Source organism: Budorcas taxicolor, chromosome 5, assembly GCF_023091745.1.
Source record: "Budorcas taxicolor isolate Tak-1 chromosome 5, Takin1.1, whole genome shotgun sequence".
Taxonomy (NCBI): Eukaryota; Metazoa; Chordata; class Mammalia; order Artiodactyla; family Bovidae; genus Budorcas; species Budorcas taxicolor.
In genome coordinates, this window is record NC_068914.1 from 102,353,656 (window position 1) to 102,363,754 (window position 10,099).

The window sequence follows — 10,099 nt, forward strand, 5'->3', positions numbered from 1 at the left end:
AGCAATTTTGAATAATAACTAGAAATTGCTTTATAATTTATAACAAATAGCAAGCACTAGATATTATAAGAAAAATGCAAAGTTAGGTATATATGTCAAAGTATTTAGGGAACTATATAATGATAGAAATGTACTTAATAGCATGAACTGCTATTAAGTAGTTAAGATGGTAAATTTCATGTTATATGTAGTTTACCAAAATTATAAAAAAAGAACATGACAAAGTGTAAACAAAACCCTAAAGAATTGTTGAGGGTAATTACAAATAAAACTGATGTCGCTTATAAGAAATAGCAATTTCTTGATTTCTCAAAATTAAGTTAGAAGAAGTAAAGTGTAACTGTATTCAATGAGCAGCTATTAGCAGCTATAGATATTATTGAGCAAGAGTAAAGAAATGTAGGCTTTATCTTTTTATTTTCATTTTATGTAAAAATTCTGTGTCGCATGTTACTGTGGAATCTTAGTTCTCTGAGTATACTGTCCCCAAGGGTGCATATTTCAGGATTTTTGCCATAAGACCGCTTCAAAGATTCCTAGGTGACTTTAAAACTGAATTCGTGACGGCATCACTCACTTGATGGACATGAGTTTGAGTAAGCTCCTGGGAGTTGGTGATGGACAGGAAAGCCTGGCATGCTGCAGTCCATGGGGTCGCAAAGAGTTGGACACGACTGAGCAACTGAATTGGACTGAATTGAAAACCTGATTCACGTAGGACACATCTTTATTTACTTGATTTCCTGTTTTGTATATAAACAAACATGAATCTTGTTACTGTCAGAAATTCTCAGTTTGCCAGGAAGATTTGAATATCATGTCTATCCAAATTGGAGAAAGTTCCTCATATCCCCCAGACCCTGGAGTGGGAAATATCTTTCAAAAGAACACAAATGACTACCTTGGCAGGAAAAGTCTTGGTAACATGTTAGAAATGAAAGGAGAGTTAGAAATAAATGAGTGTCATCTCAGAGCTGCCTGTAAGATGAGTGTGGGTCCATGAGTCAGCGTGACCAGAAGTCCAGTTACAAGTTCATGCAGGATTACTCTTCTTCATCCTTCTAACCCTCAGGATGTCCAGGGATAAATAACCAACTGAAACCACTGTATCGCTGGTCTTTAAGAGATGGAAAATGATTATCTCATAAACAATTTGATATGTCTTGGCAAAACTTGAGAGGCATAATAGGTAATTAAATTTTGATTAAAAAATCAAAGGATTCATAACTTTAAATTGATCAAGGATGCTGATGGGACTGGATTTTGGACTAAAAAATAGCAGGCAACTTAAAAACAGGTGAAATGAAGGACTTCTAGAAGTAGCCTTGAAGTGGACATTATCTGCTGATTTGATTAAAATCCTTGCACTCTTTAAATGTTCAGTTCTCTAAAAGGTAAGAGAGTTAACAAGAAGTCAGACAACAGTGTCAATTACTTTTTCAAAATATTCTGGAGCAAGGACAGGGCCTGAAGTCTCCAACTAGAGGTCTGAAGACTGAAGAAAATAGAGAAAGGTGGCAGGATCTGCAATCCTTTTATAAATTATCTTGAATCTGTTATTCACATATTATAATGATTTAACCTATTGTTAATATGTTTAGTTTATTGTTAAATGTGTGATACTCACATATTTGGAAGAGCCCCCAGCTCAACCTAAAAGATGTTTTCAAATAGAGTGAGTCCTGTCTCTTTAATGGAGCCAGTAAACTCTGGGAGGTTTATTGGGGGAAATGAGCACATGAGTAGTTTCTGCTTCTGCAGAAAAGGAATATGTTGAAGCAATCAAGTTACACTATCACAAGCCAGTTAATCAGAATTTCTAACAGAAACTATGCTTTCATCTTTTAAAGAATTATTGATGGCCTTGAACAAAATTTGGAAAGTGAAATCATTTCAGTAGATGCTAGTGTGTTTAGTTGGTGTTGGCTGAGAAACAATCACAGGGCAGCTGTTGGTCCAATCCGGGACTGTAGTCCTTAATCTCTGGTGTTAATATATACCTGTCAGGTGTTTTGAAGAGCATAAATTGAAGCAAAAAGGAAAGCCAAACATAGTGGTAACTTTTGGTTTTAATGCAAGTGTTGTGTGTGTGTGTTGAGTGGAGAGGTTATAGGGTCATTTAAGAGACACCTTGTGAACTTGCCTGGTGGTCCAGCAGTTATGAGTCTTCCTGTCAGTTAAGGGACATGTGTTCCATCCCTGGTCCAGGGAGATTCCCACATGCCACCAGGCAACAGAGCCCATGCACCACAGCCACTGAGCCCATGATCTAGAGCCCATGTTCTGTAATGAGAAACCACTGCAGTGAGAAGCCTGGGACCAAAACTAGAGAGTAAACGTCACTCGCCGCAACTAAAGAAAGTGTGCACAAAGCAAGAGGACCTAGCTTCAGTTCAGGTCAGTCGCTCATTCGTGTCTGACTCTTTGTGACCCCATGAACCGCAGCATGCCAGGCATCCCTGTCCATCACCAACTCCCGAAGTCCACCCAAACCCACGTCCACTGAGTCGGTGAGGCCATCCAACCATCTTATCCTCTGTTGTTCCCTTCTCCTCTTGCCCTCAATCTTTCCCAGCATCAGGGTCTTTTCAAATGGGTCAACTCTTCGCATCAGTTGGCCAAAGTATTGGAGTTTCAGCTTCAGCATCAGTCCTTCCAATGAACACCCAGGACTGATCTTTAGGATGGACTGGTTGGATCTCCTTGCAGTCCAAGGGACTCTCAAGAGTATTCTCCAACACCACAGTTCAAAAGTATCAGTTCTTTGGTGCTCAGCTTTCTTTATAGTCCAACCCTCACATCCATACATGACCACTGGAAAAACCATAGCCTTGACTAGACGGACCTTTGTTGGCAAAATCATATCTCTGCTTTTGAATATGCTATCTAGGTTGGTCATAACTTTCCTTCCAAGAAGTAAGCAGATCACACTGAGAGTATATAAAGAACTTCTGTATACAAAATATTGACAACCAAATCAAAATGAGTAAAATACTTGGGCCCTCCAAAACAAGTGACAAATGCATGATTCATAAGCATATGAAAAACTGTCAGTATCAGAAGTCACCAGAGAAACGTGCATGAAAATCATAATGAAATCCCCTTTCACACTGACTAGAATGGTTAAAATCTTAGACTGAGAACACTGATATTAACAAGGATTTGGAGCAAACAAAACTGTCATATAGTTTTCACTAGAATGTAAGTGGTACAAACACTTTGGAAAACTTTTTAGTAATATCTGACAAAACTTAGCAAACAGATCTATCAAACAAGCTAGAAATTCTTCTCTTTGGGTTTTCACTGAAAGAAATGATAACATTTGTTTACAACAGTGCTTGTACAAGAATGCTCATAGCCACCTTATTCTTAACAACTCCAAACTGGAAATGGCCCTCCATCAAAAGATAGTTGTAAAAATAAATTTTCATGTATTTGTACAATGGAATATACTCAGCAAGTAGAAAGAACAAGCTACTGATACATGAAACAAAATGATAAATCTCATTATCGAAATACAAAGACCTAGAAAAATATCACAGGACTCCATTTACAGAAGTTCTTGACCAGGCAAAACATATCTATGGATAATAGTCATGATAGTGCCATCTCATGGGCAAGTGGGAGACTGTTGTCAGAACAGTGATATGAAAGAAATTTTCACTGTGGGAAAAGTCCATATCTTCTTTTGGATGGTAGGTGGCTCTGGTTTTTACAATGGTCAAATCTTGTAGAACACTTAGATGCTTACATTTTATTATAATTTATAACAACAAGACATGATAAGCAATGAATAAAGCTAAGCTAATTTTCTTCTTTAAATTTTTTATGAATATATTATCTATATGCTCTTTGACTTAGGTCCTCAGTTATGTAGTTTTTTGTAGTTACGAGGAAAATATCCTTATAGATTTTGAGCAATAAATATTACAAGTTTAAAAAATATAAGTTCTTTCCTTCACTATTTTTCTTTCTATATGTTCACATTCATAATCTATGTCCTAGATTAAATTTGTTTATACCATTAGAATTTACTCATAAAAGTACTGTAATTTCACTAATATTTATAGTCAATAAGCTTATCTATTTATTAGTTGATACTAAATCTTCATTACCTTTATGCTTTTGCTGGAAGTTTTAGAACTTAATAAAACGGTATGGAAACTAGTTGCATTAATACAAAACAGGCTTTCTAGATATATTTTTAGAGAGGTTTCTGTTTTACCACTGTGACTAAGGGCAGGTTTTTTTTTTTTTTTTTTTAATCTGGATGTTTAAAAAGGAACATCAGTTTTCTGGTTCCCTCCTCTGACTGTTTCTCTGGCAGTACATCATATACACAGAAATCATTTCAGTGCATAATTTACTTCAAACGATGAATTGTTGAGTATAGTACCTAAGGGGAAAGTAATAACTGCCTACTTCTTCCTGAGTGTTTCTCTTTCAATAATTGCAAAAATTTCTACTTATGCAATTATAAGTTTGTAAATGTTTTCTTGTACCTTTCATCATTTAAAAAATCTATTATAAAGTGTTTAGGAAAATAATAAATTCTCTTGTTTTGTAAATGCTGATTTTTAAAATAATATCAGATTTAACCTTTATTTTGCTGAATGTACAAATAAATTAATAAACTTATTTGTATGTCTTTGGAAACCCAAGTACCAAGGACATTATGAAACTTTCTGTGTTTCATAGGGAGCAACAGGAAATATTTTCTCAAAGGCAGGAAGATGCAACAGATCCAGCAGACACAAGTTGCCATGGCAAGAAATAGGACCTTATTTTTAGAAAAAAGTCTAACTTATTCTATCATGTAAAATAAATGGAATCTTACAACAGTTTTATTATGATATCATTTAAAAATGAGTATCACTGTAAAGATTTAAGCTGATAAGCCAAAGAAATAAAATGTAAAATCTCATAAGGTAGAAATAACTAATTCAAACATTTTGGGACATGTCTTTCCCAACTTTGACTTCTGTCATTTCACTTAGAAATATTACATAGTAATGTAATTAATACATGTATGACTTGTAATCCCTTGTGATATACCATATTATCCCCAGAACATTTTGTGTAGCTATATACATGTCAGTAATTATAATATATGTACCTATTTAACCTCAGGATTTTGTGTATACTAATTTTCATGTTTTAAAACCTATATCCATTGTTAAGAATTTTTTCTCCAAGAATTCTTTGCTTTTAATGTTATAACATACCTCATTTTAAAAAAGTGACTAATTACAATTTTAAGATTCCCATTGGTTTTTGCTTCTAAAAATTATACAAAGGTTTTCAATCAATAGCATCTTTGTAAAAATATTTCACATTTGTCATAATAGTATCAGTGGAATTTCCAGGAAAAAGATATTCTTATTTTTAAAAGGTTTTGAATGATGTTACCAAAGTAACATTCATAGTGTTTTCATTAATATTTTATTTCATGTCCACTGTATGAATGTTTGATTCTGCTTACATGAAATTTACTACTGTATCCTATTTAAAAAAAGTTTTTAAAAGTATTGGCACTTTGTTTGGTGTAGGAATTGTTAATGACTCTGAAATCACCCATAAAATGGTTACCTAGTCTGTGCATAAAATTTTCTCATAAAATAGGACAAAAGTTTGTTTCTTCCCTGCCTTCTGCAGATAAAAAATTTTCAAAAAAATTTTTTTTTCTTTGTTTCCAATTATACTTTATCAATACATTCTTCTGTAAGAAACTAACAAAAAATGTTTAAGGCCTTTGTATATCTAGGTTTTAGAGCAGGGCTGTTCCATAACAGTTCCTAAGTTATCACTAATTATTTACAATAGCAAGTAATAAAAATTTTAAGTCATGAATATATATCTTCAGAAGTACTAGCTTTCTTAAATTGGTGAGCTTAAACAATTTTCCCCTGGAGACCTCATTTATATATGTGAATGGTTTAATGCATTTTTACTGATACTGGATCCTGTCAATTCCCACTTTGTGCTCAGTTCAGTTCAGTTCAGTTCAGTGACTCAGTCATGTCTGACTCATTGCAACTGCATGGACTGCAGCATGCCAGGCCTCCCTGTCCATCACCAACTCGTGGAGTTTACTCAAACTCATGTCCATTGAGTCAGTGATGCCATCCAACCAATTCATCCTCTGTCATCCCCTTCTCCTCCTGCCCTCAATCTTTCCCAGCATCAGGGTCCTCTCTGAGTCAGTTCTTCACATCAGGTGGCCAAAGTATGGGAGTTTCAGCTTCAGCATCAGTCCTTCCAATGAATATCCAGAACTGATTTCCTTTAGGATGGAATGGTTGGATCTCCTTGCAGTCCAAGGGACCCTCACGAGTCCTCTCCAACACCACAGTTCAAAAGCATCAATTCTTCGGCACTCAGCTTTCTTTATAGTCCAACTCTCACATCCATACATGACTCCTGGAAAAATTGTAGCCTTGACTAGATGGACCTTTGTTGGCACAGTAATGTCTCTGCTTTTGAATATGCTGTCTAGGTTGGTCATAACTTTTCTTCCAAGAAGCAAGTGTCTTTTAATTTTATGGCTACCGTCACCATCTGCAGTGATTTTGGAGCCCCTCAAAATAAAGTCTGACACTGTTTCTACTGTTTCCCCATCTACTTGCCATGAAGTGATAGGGCCAGATGGCATGATCTTAGTTTTATGAATGTTGAGTTTTAAGCCAACTTTTTTACTCTCCTCTTTTACTTTCATCAAGAGGCTCTTTAGTTCTCCTTTGCTTTTTGCCATAAGGGTGGTGTCATCTGGAGACCTGAGGTTATTGATATTTCTCCCAGCAACCTTGAATCCAGCTTGTGCTTCCTCCAGCCCAGCGTTTCTCATGATGTACTCTGCATATAAGTTAAATAAGCAGGGTGACAATATACAGCGTTGATGTACTCCTTTCCCTATTTGGAACCAGTCTGTTGTTCCATGTCCAGTTCTACCTGTTGTTTCCTGACCTGCATACAGGTTTTTCAAGAGGCAGGTCAGGTGGTCTGGTATTCCCATCTCTCTCAGAATTGTCCACAGTTTGTTGTGATCCACATAGTCAAAGGCTTTGGCATAGTCAGTAAAGCAGAAATAGATGTATTCCTGGAACTCTCTTGGTTTTTTGATGATCCAACAGATGTTGGCAATTTGATCTCTGGTTCCTCTGCATTTTCTAAATCTAGCTTGAACAACTGGAAGTTCATGATTCATGTACTGTTGAAGTCTGGCTTGGAAAATTTTGAGCATTACTTTAATTGCGTGTGAGATGAGTGCAACTGTGTGGTAGTTTGAGCATTCTATGGCATTGCCTTTCTTTGGGATTGGAATTAAAACTGACTTTTTTCAGTCCTGTGCAATTGCTGAGTTTTCCAAATTTGCTGGCATACTGAGTGCAGCACTTTCACAGCCTCATCTTTTAGGAGTTGAAAGAGCTCAACTGGAATTTCATCGCCTCCACTAGCCTTGTTTATAGTGACGCTTCCTAAGGCCCACTTGACTTCACCTTCCAGAATGTCTGGTTCTAGGTGAGTGATCATACCATCGTGATTATCTGGGTCATGAAGATCTTTTTTATACAGTTTTTCTGTGTATTCTTGCCACCTCTTCTTAATATCTTCTGCTTCTGTTAGGTCCATACCATTTCTGTCCTTTACTGAGCCCATCTTTGCATGAAATGTTCCCTTGGTATATTTAGTTTTCTTGAAGAGATCTCTAGTCTTTCCCATTCTATTGTTTTCCTCTATTTCTTTGCACTGATCACTGAGGAAGGCTTTCTTATCTCTCTTTCCTATTCTTTGGAACTCTACGTTCAAATGGGTATCTCTTTCCTTTTCTCCTTTGCTTTTCACTTCTCTTCTTTTCACAGCTATTTGTGAGGCCTCCTCAGACAGCCATTTTGCTCTTTTGCATTTCTTTTTCTTGGGAATGGTCTTTGCTGGAGTTCTACTCCAGCAGCCAGGGATTCAACCTGAAGAGGTGAACGGTGTCGGCGATGAGACAGCCTCTCATTTTTCTTTTGGACTGGCTGTTTATTTCAAGTTTAAGATTCTCTTTTATACATTTACAAAAGCATTAGGCCAGAGGTTTGACATTTTCAGATCCCCCTCTCCCAGATTTATTATCTCCATAAATCATTGTTGCTCTTCAAACAGAGTTCCTGCTTCAGTGATTCTGTTGGAATCAGCCTTATCATCTATTATCTACCTCCTCTAATGTGTGCTACAGTTAACTTGTGATTACATTAATTCATGCTACATTCTTCAGTTTACTACTTATCTTCCTAAGTCCTGTATCCCCCTAACATCCTGAGCTCACTATGTCTTAACAAGGCTTCTAGCTATAGAGTCTCTAAAAATTCCTAACTTCTATAAGTTATAGTACAATATGCTAATTTTACAACATTCCTTAAATCTTTAACTTCTAACTGTTAATTATTTCTAAGCCCTAAATTCAGTAAACTCCTTTGCCATAAACATTCTCCTCACAAATAGGCTTCAGAAAGCAATCCCTCCTGTGGCCTCAAGCTACGGCCTATGTGCTCATCCTGGGACACTCTTCTGTAAAATCCTTGAACAAATGTCAGTGATTAACTTTACGAATTATTTTCTGAGCAATGCTGCAGACTTTGGGCCTTCTCAAGCTCCTCTAAAGAAAAATAAGCACCTTAATATTCCTTTTCAGTCAACTCAGCCAAGGAGAGGAAAAGACAAGTCAGAATTACAAGGCCTAACTCCTTCATCCCGGGATCTGTGCCTGAGGAATGAGGAGAAGGGGCTGGGGACCGTGCCTCCATTTTGTCAGTAATGCCTAATGCGGCTCCTGACAGGTCTTGATCCCTGTCTCTTGTACAATGTCACAAACCTCTGTTCATCTTGCCTTTAAAATGAGGAAATTATCCTGGATTTATCTAAATGAGCCCAAAACTATAACAAGGATCCTGAAGTGGAAAAGGGAGGTGGGAGGCATACGAGGAGAGTTAGAGAGATATTGGTATTTGATCACTGAAAAATTTTTAAAGAGATATTTTGTTGTTGACTTTGAAGATGGAAAAAAGTGTCCATTAGAGAAAAATTGTGGGCAGCCTGTATAAATTGAAGAGTCAAGGAATTATTGTAGATCTCCCTGCTTCAAAGTTCCGAAAGGAAATACCTTGATTTTAACCCAGTGAGATTCACGTTGGACCTGTGACCCCCAAAAAATGATTAAATAAAAAATTTGTATCGTTTCAAACTGACACAGGACATGAAATCAAAACATAAAAATTCACTTAATCCATAAGTATGCATAAAAAAGACAAAAACGAAAACAGGTAACAGATGGTACAAATAGAAAGGATTAGCAAGATGATAGATACAAACTTCAGTTCAGTTCAGTATAAAATTGCATTCAACGTAAAGAGTTTAAATACCCCAATAAACGGGCACAGGTTCTCAAACTGAAATAAAACCCAATTACATGCCATGTATAATAACTCTTGTTTAAACATAAAGAGACAAACAATATAAAATTAAAAGAACAGAAATGAATAAAACTTTCTGTCACTAACTAAAAAAAATCTGGAATAGCTATATTCAGTTCATTTCAGTTCAGTTGCTCAGTCGTGTCTGACTCTTTGCAACCCCATGAATCGCAGCATGCCAGGCCTCCCTGTCCATCACCAACTCCTGGAATCCACCCAAACTCATGTACATCGAGTTGGTGATGCCATCCAACCATCTCATCCTCTGTCATCCCCCTCTCCTCCTGCCCTCAATCACTCCCAGCATCAGGGTCTTTTCCAATGAGTCAACCCTTCACATGGGGTGGCCAAAGTACTGGAGTTTCATCCTCAGCATCAGTCCTTCCAATGAACACCCAGGACTGATCTCCTTTAGAATGGACTGGTTGGATCTCCTTGCAGTCCAAGGGACTCTCAAGAGTCTTCTCCAACACCACAGTTCAAAAGCATCAATTCTTCGGCACTCAGCTTTCTTTATAGTCCAACTCTCACGTCCATATATGACCACTGGAAAAACCATAACCTTGACTAGATGGACCTTTGTTGGCAAAGTAATGTTTCTGCTTTTGAATATGCTATCTAGGTTGGTCATAACTTTCCTTCCAAGG